Source organism: Helianthus annuus, chromosome 6, assembly GCF_002127325.2.
Source record: "Helianthus annuus cultivar XRQ/B chromosome 6, HanXRQr2.0-SUNRISE, whole genome shotgun sequence".
NCBI classification, from domain to species: domain Eukaryota; kingdom Viridiplantae; phylum Streptophyta; class Magnoliopsida; order Asterales; family Asteraceae; genus Helianthus; species Helianthus annuus.
The window spans coordinates 29,874,143-29,891,686 of record NC_035438.2 but is presented as its reverse complement, the minus strand read 5'-3'; the positions used below and the strand labels follow the sequence as shown (position 1 = coordinate 29,891,686).

Below are 17,544 nucleotides of genomic sequence, written 5' to 3'. Positions count from 1 at the left end.
CCATCTTGACATGATCCTATACTTTCATGTCATCATGGTTGCCACTTCGTTAGTATAAACTCACATATGGACATAGCATGTACTTAATGATTTCTCTAACATCACACTCGTGATAAAGCCTTGTTATGCTATTCATGCACAGTTGACTTTTAGAAAGTCAACTGTCTATCTTATGAATTATCAATCTAATCCATATATTCGCATCATTATAGTCGATTATACTACGGACATCAAATACATTCCCTACTCACATAGTAAAACACCATGCGACCACAAGATCATATATGCACACCACATAAACAATTCCTTCCATACTAGTCATCTCATAATTTCATGACTAAAAACATCATTCAAGATTAACTAATTTACACTATCCTTGAACCCGACATTAACCTTACTAGAAATCCACATACCATACAAAGACACCACTTTCACCCCTTGATCCCTACCACCAAATCAACTAAACGCATAGGGTGTACCGTATCTTCAAGCATAGAGTACAAACTCCTAATGCATGCTTCTACCATATCATAATAACCATTCAAATTTCCACATGAACTCCATCTAAAACACACTTCACATATTAGTTAGTTAACAACTACTTCATTATCACTTTCTAAACTTATTTACTCACAACTTGCATATAATTCCACATTTAATTGTCACTTAAGCATTTCATCAAACACTTGGTATGCATACAACGTTCTAAGCCTAATGTACAACCCATTCATGCTTTGTTACCCATTTCTTGTTTTCATTTATCAATTTCAACTAATTTCTCATAACTTTCCTTCTAAATCAGATTCATTTAGCAATAATCTACAACATCAAACTTCATACATATCGAAACTACACCCTATCTAGCATAAGCAACATAATCATCTTCATGACATTACTTCCATAAGTGGGTTTTTATTAAAACATCAAAATAATCAGAAATTCGAGCATGATTCATGTTTCATGAGATGATTCTACTTCATTATCATTCTAATTTCACATAAATTCACGGATTGAACACAACCTATTTCATACAACTTCACCAAATTGGATTCTACAACTTACCTCATGTATAACAAGTCTAGATGAACATGGATTTGAGTTCATGCATAAGATTTGAGTTGAATCTCCCTTTTGATTTGGTCAAATTGCATTAACATGAGCATTCTTCCTTCCTTCTCTCTTGTGGGTATCGACACACACCACCAACACCCCCACATAATACTGAATCTTCTAATTTAACTAAACTTGACTAAATATTTCCAAGTTTAGTCCCTCTAGTTTGTCACACCATCACAATTGTCACCAAATTCATTCTTTACTTGTTTTGACTAAGTATTTTAACTAGATTAAATAACCTATTTTATTTTTATTTCGTGTCATATCATATGTGGAAATATAGGGCGAATATATGCGTTCAAATTTTGGGGCGTTACACCTACCAACCAAATTCTGTTTTGGACAAGTGATATACCTTCGTGACTGTGATGCAACGAACTTTCCTTTTGTGCCGTGCCGCCATATACCACTACTGGAAAAATTGCTTCTAGACAGCAGGTTAACTGGTTGAAATCTTCGGTTATCGATGGACCCTTGTTTACACTCAATTCTTCGTATGAGCCTCAGTAACTCCCTGTTATCTCGATTTGGCAACCAATGTAATGAAACGCCAACAACCATACCACGATTTTCACCAAACACGAGACTACCTCACTACCCTGTTGGATGGTTCATTCTCATTCTATTTGACTAGCTCTCTCGTATACTCAACCTGGTGAATGGATGCCGTTGCTGGTGATATAGTCTTCAAGACGTTTGAGGACGGAGTTATGGATCAGTCGACCTACCAGCGAGCACGATAAATTTTACGTTTGCATGACCGACCTTACCCTACAAGAGACGTACTCTATTTCGTGATAGTTTTCTCGCTTATGCGAAATCTTTGCACTAGCTCATGTACCGACTCATGATTATTGATTGTTAGTATGTCCGCTTTCTACCATTTGCTTAGACCAAGCCATCACACCCTTACCATAGCAACGTTACGATCTCGCTCCCCATGACGAGCCACTGAAGCGAACACCCTCTAGCTTAGTACATACAACATGGGAAGCCCCCACTGACTGAACACTTATGGTTACAACTAGTCTAGTACATACTCTTGTTCTCGGGTTGAGAAGAACACTGATGGTTACAACTAGTCTAGTACATACAACATGGGAAGCCCCCACTGACTGAACATACTATTGGCCTAGTAGACTCAGCTTGATTATGAAACGAACTTACGATACCTGAACGAATACATTAACTGATTAATCAACTGTGAACTCGCTCAACTTTGTTGTTGACTCTCTGATTGCATGCCTTGCAGGACGTTAGGTGCTCATGGAGCTTGCACGTGAGGCACGATCGTTGTGGGAACATGGACTGTTGAGTTCCATGTTAAACTTTTACACTTTATGAGCTTATTACTTATGTTTGGGATTTCACAATTATGCTTCCGCTAAACACTTGACTATGATTTGTTTTGAACACCTTTTATATTGATGGGTTGAATTTTACTTACCTATAATGTTCAATATGATTGGTGGCTTGATCCTGGTCATGTCACGCCTCTAAGCGGTGGTACTCCGCGTGTGGATTTTGGGGGTGTGACAGTGGGTCCCCCGAAACTTTCTCTTGGTTTTTAGCTTTAAGTCTTTTTCTGAGAAAGCGTTCGGTTTCTTCAAGAGGTTCTTTTATGTCTCTACTAGAACTGGAGCTCATACACTACGTGGAAAGTTCAGATGTGGCGCCTGGGTTCCAAGTCCTGCAATAAAACATAAAATAATGTTGGTCAGAAGGTTCACCACGGCCCCGTGCTCACTGAGCACGGCCCGTGGTCGGAGATACAGTAATTGTTTTCCGGATCCCTGTTACTGGGGAGTTGGACACGGCCTCGTGTTGCACCGACACGGCCCCGTGTTCAACTCTCTGTAACTCGGAAAATAAAAACTGCCATTGACAATGCTGGGCACGGCCCGTGTCCGACCAGGCACGGCCCGTGCTGAGCTCTGCAGAAGCTGAAAAATTAAGAAAATCCTAAAAAAACAGAAAAAATAAAAAAAAACGATTAGGCCGCTGATTCCTAACTTTCTTAAAATCCTTGTGTCCCCGGCAACGGCACCAAAAACTTGATGCGTGTGTAGTGTAATATATTTTAGGTGTATATTTTAAGCCCTTTTACAGTTTTTAGCCAAGTTTTAATTTTATAAAACACGATATTTACTAACACTAAACACACATATGGGCAAGTGCACCCATCGTGGACGTAGTATAGTGTTGGTAAAATACCGAGGTCGTCCAAGGACACAAGAGCTTTTAATACGGTTTATCCTCAACGTCTAATCAAAATGAAAAAGTTAGAAAAAGGTTTTTAAACTAGAAAAATAAAACTAACTAAAATGCTGAAAAGTAAAATAAAAGTAAAAACAGATAGACAAGATGAATCACTTGGATCCGACTCGTGTGTAGTGTAACCTTTGATTATTTCCGCACTTTTGCACTTGTTATTATCTTAGTTATTGTAGTAGGCCCCTCTTTTGAAGGTGACGTTACCCTCAACTCAGTAGTTTGAGTCAACAAGGATACAATCCTAAAGGGTCGGATTATTGAAAGATAATTAATTAAGTTATTAATGCATAATGTGGTAGGCCCCTCTTTTGAAGGTGACGTTACCCTCGGCTAAGTAGTCTGAGTCAGCAGGGATACAGTCCTAAGTAGTCGGGTTAAAGTTTTAATAGTAGTTTAACTTATGAGGGGGTCAAAGAGTTTGGACCCCCGCCATCCAATACCGTTGGGTATTGAAGGAGGTCCTACTAAATTTGACCCAGGTCCTTTGAAGGATCTATACACTGAACAATGGCAAAACTCTTACCAAACCGTTCCCTTAACCCCCGATCAGGTAGCCAACATACCTCTATATAGACCGTGGAGATATGAATGGTGAAAATCTTTTATTTTATAAAGACAGTAAAATAATGCCAAGACACCACGGACAAACGATAAGAAAGAATCACCTTCAGCATAAGAAACTAGTTATTAAAGTCATTAATACATAACCAATTAAAAAGTGCGAAAAGATTAAAAATAAAAAGTATTACACTAAACACTTGTCTTCACCAAGTGATGTAAGAGACTTAGGCAAACATGGCCTTTGATTGTCAAGAACTCTTACGATCAATCTTGGATCCCGAGACGACTCACACACACTATGATGGGCAATGGATGATGGTGGTGGATGATGGTGTTGTGATGGTGGTGGGTGAAGTGTGAGAGAGGTGGTGTGCCAAAGGATGAGTTGCAAGAGCTCCAAGCACTCCTATTTATAGGCTGAACAGAAGCTCGGGCACGGCCCCGTGTCCATTGGGCACGACCCTGTGTCCATCCTCCTCTATTTCTTCATTAAATGCAGTTTGTCTGCATTAGTTGACCACGCCCCCGTGTCCGCTGAGCACGACCCCGTGTGCAGAAGCATATCTGTACTATCAAGATTTGCTTGGATTCCGCGAATCTTATAGTTGACCACGGCCCCGTGTCCGCTGAGCACGGCCCCGTGGTGGGCGATGGAAGCTTCTACAACTTTGTCTTTTCTGCTGACACTTGGGCACGCCCCCGTGCTCACTGAGCACGGGGCGTGTTCAGCCTTATGTTCTCTTGTTTTGCTTGGGAAGATGCTGTCGGGAGGTCGGGCATGCCACGTTTGTTCCTTTTCTTGTATTTATGTTAGATTTAGCTGCCTTTTTGCTTCTTTTGTTTATTTGAGCTCATTTAATCCTGAAAATACAAAAGGAAGACAAAAGCACACTTTTTCCAACATTAGTACTAAAAAAGGGTTAGTTTTATGCTACAATTGATGTAATTTATATGTTGCATTTTGTGCACATCATTCATCTTCTTGTTCAGGTTATAAACAACTTCCAAATTTAAAAAAAAAATAAAAACTTAGTCGACGGAACCATTAGAATGAACTGAACTGTAATTCGCATAAACATTTTAAAATAGGACGCGGGTTCGATTGGATACCTCAGTTGCCAAAAGGTGCTGGCCAGAGACCAACTTTTAGCGCTTCAGATGATGATTGTACGGAACTGAATCGAGGTGAATAACAATGGTTATTCACGGTTTACGCACGTCTGATCTCGAATCAAACCGACTTGAATGGGATGCGAGTGGTGATCCGCGGTGGCGACCCTGGTTCGTGGTGGCAGACGGTGACGCCGCGACGGTGTGTGGTGGTGATGTGGCGGCGTTTAACAAGGAATAAGGTAGAAGTTGATGTGAGGAGTTCGAATTTGGGGTCAAAGTTATTAAGTTTGGTTAAGAGGAGTAATACCCCAATCTTCGCCCATATCGTTTAACGAAGATAACCATTTAATTTGAATGGAGTCTGGATAATGATAAACGATAATTGCAGGATTTGAAATTTTGAAAACTGGAATGGAAGTCAAAAATGGAATATTTGCTATTTCCTTCCTCTAACAAGTACTGTTATTGTATATTATTTTATTATTTCTTTCTCAAATAAAAACACACTCATTAGTGTACAGAACATAAGAAAAATGAAAATGAATTATTTGCATAAGGATCAAATATTACTATACATGATTAAAGTATAAATATATAATAAAAATATAATTTATTAGTAAAGATATATACATAATAGTCCAATTAAATTATTACTAAATTTTCAGGATATTACAATTCTACTCCTCTAAAAAAAAGTTGTCCTCAAAATTTCTATGTACGGGTATAATGCTATCACACATAAAGAACACAAAATAGACTTTACATATAGTAAACATTTAGACATCAAACATATTAAGGTACTGAGTTTCTGAGACGGTCAATAGACGCATACTAAATAAATTCACATTCAAAAATAACAAAACAAGTAAAGTGAGATTTAGAATGTTAATACGCAACAAATTCGGGTACATACTAATCTACACAATAAGAGTCCAAAAGCACACATATGTACCTGTAAGTCACGATTACGTTCGCGACCATAATTGTCAACTACCTTACATAAGTGTACTAACGGTCCTCTTATCATGCATCTCAATGACCTATTAAAATTGTAAAGAAAAGGTAGTGTGGCGATAAACATATCATTGTTTTCAATAGTTCTAAAAAAACAATGTAGTAATATCTAAAGTAGTTGCGACGACTCCGCAAGGATACATATTACTGACAGTGGCGGATCCAGGATTTTTTTCCAATGGGTTCATTTTTTCAAATGTCCCAATATAAATACGGGTCGGTTCAACAATTCGGGTCGTGTATGGTTTATCACATAATAAAAATACGATACAATAATGGATAAAACATTTTAATGATTAATTTAAAAACACATAATATAAATAGAATGGTCTTTACAAATGAACAAACATATAAAAAGAATATTTTTTTTTCATATATCTAAAAGGATTCTAGAGAAAGCCTCATCATAGTTCTCAAAACACAAGACTACTTATAAATACTTCAAGTATCACATCCTTCATCTCACATTTAGTTAGTTTTCACATTCTTATATGTTTGTTATTAATAGAAAGGCATGTGTTATTAACTACTTGGATCAACCTAATGGAACCTAAAATGCATCCCAAGAAATTAAAAGGTGAAATAATGTAATCAAAATAAAATAATTGTTAGGTCAAGCAAAGGAGACGAGAACAATCATTTTAGCCAAATTAATTGATACATGCACAATAAATAAAAACAGAAAACAAAAAAAATAAATAAAAACAGAAAACAAATTATAAATTCTTGTCTCAAGTGTAGTCCACAATTCTACACCCCTTCGGTATTTCCACTTATTTTCACTGACATCAGTGAACATATTGAATCTTAAATCAACAAAGTGGAAGTTAAAAATGAAAAAAAAAACACACCTTACAAGACTCGAACTTGGGACATCTACAGTATGGACGCGCGCTTTACCATTTGAACACTAAATTAATTTGATTATAGGGTTCCACTACAAAATATTAAGGGGTTCCTTAATATTTTCTATATAACTTAACACTATAAATTTCGAACCGAACGGGTTCCTAGGAACCCCCTTCTTAGCCGTAGATCCGCCCCTGATTACTGATGTGAAATACCTCTTGAAGCACGTTTGGTAGCAAGGTTCTAATGGCGCGTAATCGACTTCGTCAATGTCGTACTTACTTTAGTCGTGTTATCCACCATTTTCCAAGTCAATTCATGAATTCGATAATGAGACCGCAATGATGATGGAATAACTATTTGACACATTCGAGAATAACTATTTGACACATTCGAGATACATTTAATAACTCTACAATTTTTAAAACCATAGAAGCAGCAACACTATTTAACTTATTTAAAGATTTGGAATTAATCGAATCTAATAACTTATTAAATTTACTAACAAATCCTTATTTGATAAAAATAACAACTTTTCTATGATTGAAAATTTATATTTAAGAAACAAATGATCTAGATAACAAGAATATGAAAACAAATACTTGAGAACTTGTGAAAACCTTCTATACTCATATGGAACAAGAAAAGGAAACAAAACTGATACTAAGACAGACACTTAAAACATGTGTTGGCAAATATAAGCTAAACACACAATCTACATCTAAATCTAAATCTAAATCTAAACCTAGCACTAAGACAAATAACAACCCAAAACCAATGCGGATAGTGTATCAAATAGTTACACCTGATACGGAAACAAAATCAGGTAGAGAACATGATCATAGGCAGATCTAGTAGCGATCGACAAAAGAAACGCCACAAACAGATAGACCCAAGACGAAAAACTAATGAGTAAGAAAATTGATTGAAAGTCGAAATCCTAACCAAACGTCTACCCATTAACTCACAGGTTGTTTTTAAGGTTTAACTTTTCTACAGGATCTGATACCATATTTGTAACACCCCAACCCGAAAGGGGCTGACATGTCACTCTTACAGATATCAATCCCACAAATCTATAAATGAATCCTAATTACATTTTCTTACTTTACTGAAATGAAACAAAACTTGATCTTCAAAGCACTCCTCACTTATTTCCCCAACTTCTCCATATTACCTGTCAAACAAATAAGACAAACACAAAAAGAAAAATACGGCTGAGCCAAAAAGTTGCTCAGTAACGGAGAAATCAACAGTACATGTAAAGACGAACAAATGGGAACGAAACACCACATAACGGAAGCTGAACCGGGACTGATATTGAACCACATTTGAAACTAAAACAATTTTCCTTCTTTCAAATAGTTTTATTATAATATAATATTGTTTACAAATCCCAATTCCTTTAAAACAAGAAAATATTCGAAATTACTATATCATGAATAAACATTTAGATTTAAATCAAAATCTAATGATAACTCGAATTTCGTAACAAATAATTATTTAGTCAAAACAACTATATTTCTAATTTGAAAATATATATATATTTAATTAACAAAATAGTTTAGATAACATGAGTTTCGAAACAAAGTCATTTTATACTTATAAAATTTTGTAAACCAATACCGTAAATCAATCAGTCTAAAGACAAATATTGAGGCGGACACCGGAACAAATGCTGAAAACATATAATGACGGATACAAACTAGCGTACAACACGACATGTGAATTTAAGCCAAAACTGAAACTAATATTAAGACGAATACTGAGACAAAACCGATACGGATACTGAGTCGAAACAACTATAACTAATACAAAACAGAATCAGATACTGAACATAAGGGCAGACATACAGAAAGAAACATCAAATGGCACTGACGCGTAATAAATCTAAATTCTGGCACTGAAACAAATACTTATGTATCTTGAATCCCAATACTTATACAAAACAGATACTGATCACAATCAGAGGTATATAAACTTATCACACATATCATAAAAGATACAAGACATACGTGACTACACATAACAATAACACAAGTCACGCAATATAGAAGCACCCACGAGCCTAAACAGAGGGGTACATAGCTAGCTAGTCCATGCACCGAGACGGTGCGTGTAGGCGTACACACATTATTCCATCTCAACAGGAGTCAGGAGTCAGGAGTCAGAGCTAAGATCGATCTATTCGCCTCTAGGGGACAGGTGCTACACAAGCACAAACTAGAGACGCCATGAACTTTAGTTACGCACCGTCATGATGAGTGCCATGTCGTTGACGCCCCAACGACAAGTCTTATAATTGCTCGGGTGACAGAGTACAACGCCGTATCATAAATAAACGTATCATATGGGAACATGCAATAACGAGCACAAGATTTAAAGTCTATTGCATGCTACTATATATATACTAGTCATATAACAAATACCAAACAGAGACGACCAACGAAAACATCCGTACTACAAAGTAACGGACTTGAATAAAAATACTATGATGACAAGAACAAGAACCCGTACCGAGTGACGAAAATAAAAATTATACTATGATGTAAAAGAAACAGAATCCGTACCTTAGGTGTAGCAAAGCAAAGCATAGCAAGATAAAGTTAAGTCACCCTTAAATAAACACGGAAACCTACATTTTAAATTATCTCAAAAATTAGACTTACTGAACCTAGATTATGATGTCCAATTCTTTCACTGATTAACGTTCCGACGACTTAGCGTTTCATGCTCATCATGTTGCTTATCAAAGAAAAGATACAAGAATACATAATTAGTACTCGACTTATACCCGTTTCTCATTTGCAAAAGAAAAAAAAACTATTTCTAAATAGTTTAGAAAACATATTCTAGGATGCTACAAAAATAACTCATATTAATTACTTGACGTATATTCCATATTAGTTACAAAAACTGTAGTGCATATATTAAACTTATTATTCATGACCCATCAAATTTAACTGCTAAGATTCTAATACTAACAATATAAGGTTTTGCTTATGTCATTTACTTGCAACTTATATTATAAAATGTAGCTTAATTTAATACCTCATATACCCATGTAGTAATATAGATGCTATACAACTAATGTAATGTAATAATATACTCATCAGTTTATCATTTACATCCTTTGTCGGTCCAGCCGAACAACAACAAGCAGAGCCAAAAACCTATTTCAACCCACCTATACTTACACACACCTGTAACATACACATGCAACAGACATCCTAATAAATCTCTATACACACTCACGCATCAACAATAACCATGCAACCAATTAACACATGCTTCATGCACACATCGACACACATATACTAGGTACCACACATCACAGTAACTACATACACATTTAATCCGATCATGGACTCTTGTTCATCTTCTTGTTCAGGTTATAAACAACTTCCAAATTAAAAAAAAAAATAAAAACTTAGTCGACGGAACCATCGGAATGAACTGGAACTCGCATAAACATTTTAAAATAGGACGCGGGTTCGATTAGATACCTCAGTTGCCAAAAGGTGCTGGCCGGAGACCAACTATTTGCGCTTCAGATGATGATTGTACGGAACTGAATCGAGGTGAATAACAATGGTTATTCATGGTTTACGCACGTCTGATCTCGAATCAAACCGACTTGAACGGGATGCGAGTGGTGATCCGCGGTGGCGACCCTGGTTCGTGGTGGCAGACGGTGACGCCGTGACGGTGTGTGGTGGTGATGTGGCGGCGTTTAACAAGGAATAAGGTAGAAGTTGATGTGAGGAGTTCGAATTTGGGGTCAAAGTTATTAAGGTTGGTTAAGAGGAGTAATACCCCAATCTTCGCCCATATCGTTTAACGAAGATAACCATTTAATTTGAATGGAGTCTGGATAATGATAAACGATAATTGCAGGATTTGAAATTTTGAAAACTGGAATGGAAGTCAAAAATGTAATATTTGCTATTTCTTTCATCTAACAAGTACTGTTATTGTATATTATTTTATTATTTCTTTCTCAAATAAAAATACACTCATTAGTGTACAGAACATAAGAAAAATGAAAATGAATTATTTACATAAGGATCAAATATTACTATACATGATTAAAGTATAAATATATAATAAAAATATAACTTATTAGTAAAGATATATACATAATAGTCCAATTAAATTATTACTATATTTTTTGGATATTACAATGTGTTTTCTATTACGAGGTTGGTGTTTAGTTTAATGATTTTTTTTTAATTTTTTTAGGGGTTATTGTCATGATTAGGAATGATTAAGAATTGTTAGGGTTTCGATCTGCAGGTCAATTAAGTTCTTCGTTTCTGTTCAGGGGGATATGTATTTTTGTGGTGAATTGTTTGACTTTTGAGTTTTTGTTTATGTTCTCATTAGGGTTATGTTAGATTTTGGGACCTTTTTGCTGGATTGATGTGTTGTTTGGTGAGGTGTTTTGTGAATTTTTGTGATTTAAGGTTGTATGGTGTTTGAATCATGTTTTTTAATTAGTTGTGGATAGATGGAAGTTTTTTATTTGAATATGAAGGTTTGTTATGGTAAATTTTTTATTTTTGTGTATGACACTTAGTTTTAATTACTGGAAATAAGCAATTGCAAATTGTAGTGTGATTTGTGTTGGAATGTGTTGGTGTGATTTGAGGTGGTGATTTTTAGGGGAATATGTGTTTTTGTGGTTAACTGTTTGACTTTTGGATTTTGTTTTGAGTTTTGATAGACAAAAGACAAGGCATAAGGTTACTTCCATTGAAGATGAGACAGAAGTCATGGACAGCACAGGTCCAGATCAACCTGAGGTTTACTATGTGCCATCACACATAGTGCTGCAATTGTTTATGCTGCTGGTGGAGTCGGATCAAAATTGCCACCTCACCTATATTTCACTGTCTACATCTTCTACAACTCGGATATCTGAATTCATGATGTATATTCAGGTCAAACGACACGTGATGACCCTTCAAGGAAATCACACAGCTACTAACACCGGAGATCACCGTAAGTGTTTATTATAAAAATTCGCGATAAAATTCTATTAGTTCGCTGTGAATTGGTTCAGATTTTGATGTTTACAGTTGGAAAATATGTAAATTTTCGCTTAATTTAGGCGCTGATCATGTTTTATTATGTTTTCTCCCACCTTAGGAGAGTAGGAGACTAAATATGGCGAACTTCAACATCTTGAAATTGATAAAATAAGTATAAAGATAATGAAAATGTAAAAGAATTCAAGGAGTTGTCAATTGAACCAATTGAATTTCGAAATGGTTAAACTAATAGCCATAATTGGCAAATAAATACAATAAATATAGTGTTCAATGTAGAGACATAGTGATAACAAAAAAGAATTCAAAGGCTTCGTAACTGACCGAATTAATTAAATTTTGAAACAGTCAAACTTTTGGCCATCATTGACGAATAAATATAGTGTCCAATGACCATCGACAGATACATCTAGAGTTCAAATTCACATGCATGGTGGCTATAAGTACCCGTAAGGAAATCATTTTGTGGATCTCAAATTTCGATCTTACGATACATTCACAAATTAGGAGCACTAAGCATGATGTCTTTAAGTTTTCGTTGTTTTAACCATCTTTATATCCTGTAGTTATAGATGTTTCACATTTATTATTTACCCGTAATCAACTTTCTTTGTTTCAGATTGCAAACAAAATGAATCGGCATTCTGCTATGTTATGTTACACCCCCGTAGGTGCTATATGGTAATTGGTTAGGTTTATCACTCTTATAGCAATGGAAAGCACTTTGAGAGTCTATCCTCCAGCTGAAGTACAACCAAAACCAACATAAAGTGGAACCTGCATTTTCGACTGGTGGAGCCTCACATCTGCCATGTGTCGAACAACGCCCCCAACCCAAGCTCTCCACACCCTATAGTCTTAGATTCAGTGGTTCCACAAGAAGGATCAGAAAGGTTGTTTAGTAACTGTTGTGATGACTGATGTACCAAAATATCAGCAAACAGATAACGTGCAGTACCTACCTCATCAGCTGAATCATGGCCTTTGTGACATAATTGGTCTTTATTTTTGTTTGGTGAGTTTTTCAATTTATGATTATAGAATGATATTTTAAGTCATTTAGTTTATATAAAATAATTCTCCTTAACCTATTTGTTGTTGTTATGATGATTTAAAATAGGTAACTGTTGATTATAACAAATGTTCGTAGCTTTCAAAGTTGAATGTGGGTGTCGAACTGAGGTAAACAAAGATGACTACTCTCTTACCAATTTAATTCAACACTTTTTTTTATATATTTTATTAACTATGAAAACGTACAAACAACTGTCTACAACATTTACTAACAAAAGTTTTAACTAATGTGAAATTGTGAAAAAGACATAGTTTTCGCTCAAAAACTAATTAGTTTCGATTATGTGTCTTTGTGTGTGGGACTTGAACCCAAGACCTCTCTCTCCCAAGGTGTTTAAAAGCCTTTGCCAATGGACCACCACCCCATTGGTAATTTTTGACTGTTGTGTTTTTTAGAATTATTTTGGTCTTATAGTATGTTGGTTTTACTCACTGGGTTAGAATGATTTTAAAACTTATATGGATATAAATCTAAGACTTATATGACATTGTTAATTGAAGTTTTCACCATTGTTGTTTGGAATGAGTCATGTTTTGTTCTGTTTTGCCATTGCTGTAAGAGTGATAAACCTAACCAATTATTCATTTGTTCATGGATAAACCTAACCAATTGTTCATTTGTTCATTACAAACTTCTCATATATTATTTTCATTGACTGTACTTATACATGATATTACCTTTTCAGCCATTGAGCCATTGACTGTACAATCAGGCGGAAAAGTCAAATGTATGGAGGAGAAACAAATTGAAGTGGATTAATTATTTTGACCACTCAAGTAAAGAACCTTTTTTACAATACTAATTAAAATAATTCAATTGCCGTAAGTTGTGTGACTTTAAATTTATATGGTGTAGCTGATCTGTGACAGGTTGGTGTTCTTGAAAAAATGGAATATGTTTGGAAATATAGAAAGCAATATCGGACGACACACGCCAGTTGTGTCACTTGAAGAAATAAAAACTGACTCGGTATTTTTTTCCTTCTCTTTTTCGTTATATTCAATTGCTTGAAGCACTTTTATTTATATAGGTTGGATAACGGATGTTGAAAAGGGTACATTTTTTTATCAATTGACAGGAGCTGATGTTGAGGATCGGTTGTTTGTGCATTTGCAACACTTGTTCCAACCACAAGGAGGGTACAGGTTGGTAATTTCTTTGGAAAACCTTATACCAGTATATTGATTGTATTTTGGTTTTCTTTTTATATATTGATTATAAAATGATTAGTAGTGTTAATATCATTTATATATATTTATGTAATTTTTAATATTGTTAATGTATTTTACTCTAGATGAAGAACGGAAACGAGTTTATACTAACGGATGTTGTTCCGTTTATTTAAAAGCTTTTTATAATGGTGTCTTTTCAACTGATACATGCTTCTCAATGGAGGCAAGATGTTAAAACTCTCATGCATTATTCTTTTTATCTTCTCGGTAGAGGTTGGAAACTAGACGAGTTTGGCAAAGGCCAGAGTGTGTACTGATAATGTGTGGGTCAAAACAAGTCAAGTTGAGACGACCCATCAACACTTTTAGTTCAAACTTTAGTACTTTTTAATTCCAAGAGTTTCTATAAGTGTATAATTTTCAACACATCTACTGGAAGTGACAGGTTGGGTAATAGTTCACAATAGTTTCGGGTCAAATGGTTAACTTTTACATGGGTGATTATCACAAGTATCAAACATATGATTACAACTCATTAAAAACGTAGTTTTTCTTAAACAGGTCTTATCGTGTGTTAACAGTTTCAATGGAGTTTGTCTTTGAAACGGAGATCTGCCATGTGTCTCGGAAATGTAAGCATTGGATTCAACGCAGTCCTGAATGCACAAAGGTCTAGATCGAGCCTAATAAATACCGTAAGTCGTCGTTGTTTATTAGTACAGGTTCATTGTATTGTAGATTTTTGAGCTAATATTAATCTTTATTTCATTGATATACACACGTGATTCAGAAGCTTCAATCATGGTTCCAAACATCTGACGGGAACTGGGAACTGGCCAAGATTCTATCTATTACAGGATCCGGGTCACTGATATTATTTTCCGAAGAAAAAGTAAGCGAACTTATTTTAATTACTTATTTTTATCGGTGATTCAAATAACCACGACTTATGATTTGATATCTCATTTTAGGTATTAAAGGTGAGCTCTGATAGCCTATTACCTGCAAATCCCGAAATCCTTGATGGAGTAGATGATCTTATGCAACTAAGTTATCTAAACGAACCGTCAGTCTTATACAATCTTCAATACACATTTGATAGAGACATGATCTATGTAATTATCTGCTAACATTGTAATATTTGTCAATTATTTTAAGTTTCTAATATTTGTTATACTCTCTTAATCTTGTATCTCTTTCATCCTCTATTACAATCCAAAGCAGGACCGGTTTTAGTTGCCATCACCGTAAGTGTTTATTTTAAAAATTCGCGATAAAATTCTATTAGTTCGTCGTGAAATGGTTCTGATTTTGATGTTTGCAGTTGGAGAATATGTTAATTTTCGCTTAATTTAGGCGCTGATCATGTTTTATTATGTCTTCTCTTGCAAATCGGTGTAATTTGTGTTTTTTACCCAGATATAGTCTGATCTTCTAGAGGTAAAGTAGATGATTATGGTAATTTTGCGTTGTCGAGAGTTCCTTCTATGTTTATTTTGAAAAAGAATGAAGGACCAGAAATTAGCGACCAGTGATATATCGATTGGTATATGTTTGTTGGTTACGTGTGTTTTAGATGGGTCGATGTTACTATGTTAAAAAGTGTACAGTGACTATGTATTGACGATAAACATGTGTGCAACTTGCAATACATAGTTGGTAATTTACTGATGCAGCATGTATCCATCATTGTGATGATATAGATATATAATTTCATCAATTCTGTACGAATTTATTATAGATTTATAACTTGACTAATCTACTAACTAACAACAGCCTTTGAATTTTGCTAAGGGTAGAGATGGTGGAACCTAAATTGATGCAATAATACCTGGAGGACCTACTGATGAGACCAAGATGTTCACTGTTGGGGATAGAGTTCTAGCCACCAGGTATTGGATGAAATGCTTAAGTCACTTTTACTTTATTAGTCCAAATCTTATTTTATATTAAAAAAATAAAAGAAAAAAAATAATTTTGTTACAATAATAATAATTGTTGTTGTTATTATTATTATTATTATTATTATTATTATTATTATTATTATTATTATTATTATTATTATTATTATTATTATTATTATTATAACTATTCAAAGCAATAAGTTGCTGAGGTGTCCAGTGATCTTTCTACAGATACACGCCTCTTGAATTCAATGAAGTCAGACCTTGATTATATATTTCAAAAGCCAAGGTTGGTTGACTAGCTGCTGCAGTTGTTTATGCTGTTGGTGGAGTCGGATCATTCGGAATTCAAATTCAGGTATTTTAATCTCTTAAAATCACATGTAGAGATATTCATGAATTATGTGTGTTTATTTCAAATACTTACTTAAAAAAATAAGATTATGTATGGTTATTTCAATTATGTATGTTTATTTCAAATACTTACTTAAAAAAATAAGATTATGTATGGTTATTTCAAATACTTATTTAAAAAATAAGACTTTGCATCAAAAAGGTAATAAACCTCTTCCCAAAAAATACTGTTCACATTTTTAACTTTTCAGCATTCCTAAAGGAAAAAATGCTGTAAAAACAAAAAATAAACCCTGTCTTTTTCTTCTTTTCGTATAGATTTTCATTTGACCTTCTCAAAGATCTTCCAGACAGGCAAGCTATGCTATTTACTCTTTCATTAAAATGGCTTTTTTAAAAGTATGTATATTTTCTCATGAATTATTGTTTAATAGGCATATATGCATATGCATGTATATATAAAATATAAAATATAGTGTTTTTAATTCAATTTCACATGGAAACGATGCAGGTGAATGGTGGGGGAGGTTACATTCGGGCGGATGATTTTAGTGGTGCGTATGCAAGTCTGTATATTAGCATACCGGCAGACGGGCACGGGCAAGACTTTCACCATGCTAATTAGTTTTTCTACTTATTATAACTAAACTATATTATTTTTTCACCTTACATATTATTGTTTGCTATCTTTAAAATAACATTTCTTTAACCTTTTTGTAACTGATATTCATGAATTATATGTTTATATCAAATACTTACTTGAAAAAAATAAGATTATGTATGGTTATTTCAAATACTTATTTAAAAAAAACAAGACTTTCCATCAACAAGGTAATAAACCTCTTCCCAAAAAATATTGTACACATTTTTTTAACTTTTCAGCATTCCTAAAGTAAAAAATGCTCTAAAAACAAAAAAATAAACCCCGTCTTTTTCTTTTTTCGTATAGATTTTCATTTGACCTTGTCAAAGGTCTTCTCTATACATTTGATCTTAGCAGCTTTTATGTGTAAGGTTACTTTTGCAAGAAAGCAGCTTTCAGACCCACAACATACATCTGA

At 34.5% G+C, this 17,544-nt stretch overlaps 1 long non-coding RNA gene across 1 annotated transcript; it reads left to right on the top strand.

Moving 5' to 3' along the window:
• Positions 1-13,736: 13,736 nt before the first annotated feature.
• Positions 13,737-14,921, top strand: LOC118479747. Its single transcript, XR_004860386.1, has 3 exons — positions 13,737-13,829; positions 13,923-14,022; positions 14,807-14,921. It is a non-coding gene; the product is annotated as an uncharacterized LOC118479747 (long non-coding RNA).
• Positions 14,922-17,544: the final 2,623 nt, after the last annotated feature.